This window comes from Schistocerca gregaria, unplaced genomic scaffold (assembly GCF_023897955.1).
Source record: "Schistocerca gregaria isolate iqSchGreg1 unplaced genomic scaffold, iqSchGreg1.2 ptg000764l, whole genome shotgun sequence".
NCBI lineage: Eukaryota > Metazoa > Arthropoda > Insecta > Orthoptera > Acrididae > Schistocerca > Schistocerca gregaria.
In genome coordinates this window covers 75,001-76,105 of record NW_026062135.1, presented here as the reverse complement: position 1 = coordinate 76,105, position 1,105 = coordinate 75,001, and positions in this window count along the sequence as shown.

Below are 1,105 nucleotides of genomic sequence, written 5' to 3'. Positions count from 1 at the left end.
ACACTATATCGTCGGTTGCACCTTAACCTAAGTTACACTGCACCTTAACCTAAGTTACACTGCACCTTAACCTAAGTTACACTGCACCTTAACCTAAGTTACACTGCACCTTAACCTAAGTTACACTGCACCTTAACCTAAGTTACACTGCACCTTAACCTAAGTTACACTGCACCTTAACCTAAGTTACACTGCACCTTAACCTAAGTTACACTGCACCTTAACCTAAGTTACACTGCACCTTAACCTAAGTTACACTGCACCTTAACCTAAGTTACACTGCACCTTAACCTAAGTTACACTGCACCTTAACCTAAGTTACACTGCACCTTAACCTAAGTTACACTGCACCTTAACCTAAGTTACACTGCACCTTAACCTAAGTTACACTGCACCTTAACACCTAAGTTACACTGCACCTTAACCTAAGTTACACTGCACCTTAACCTAAGTTACACTGCACCTTAACCTAAGTTACACTGCACCTTAACCTAAGTTACACTGCACCTTAACTCTTAACCTAAGTTACACTGCACCTTAACCTAAGTTACACTGCACCTTAACCTAAGTTACACTGCACCTTAACCTAAGTTACACTGCACCTTAACCTAAGTTACACTGCACCTTAACCTAAGTTACACTGCACCTTAACCTAAGTTACACTGCACCTTAACCTAAGTTACACTGCACCTTAACCTAACTTACACTGCACCTTAACCTAACTTACACTGCACCTTAACCTAAGTTACACTGCACCTTAACCTAAGTTACACTGCACCTTAACCTAACTTACACTGCACCTTAACCTAACTTACACTGCACCTTAACCTAACTTACACTGCACCTTAACCTAACTTACACTGCACCTTAACCTAACTTACACTGCACCTTAACCTAACTTACACTGCACCTTAACCTAACTTACACTGCACCTTAACCTAACTTACACTGCACCTTAACCTAACTTACACTGCACCTTAACCTAACTTACACTGCACCTTAACCTAACTTACACTGCACCTTAACCTAACTTACACTGCACCTTAACCTAACTTACACTGCACCTTAACCTAACTTACACTGCACCTTAACTGTCACATGTAAC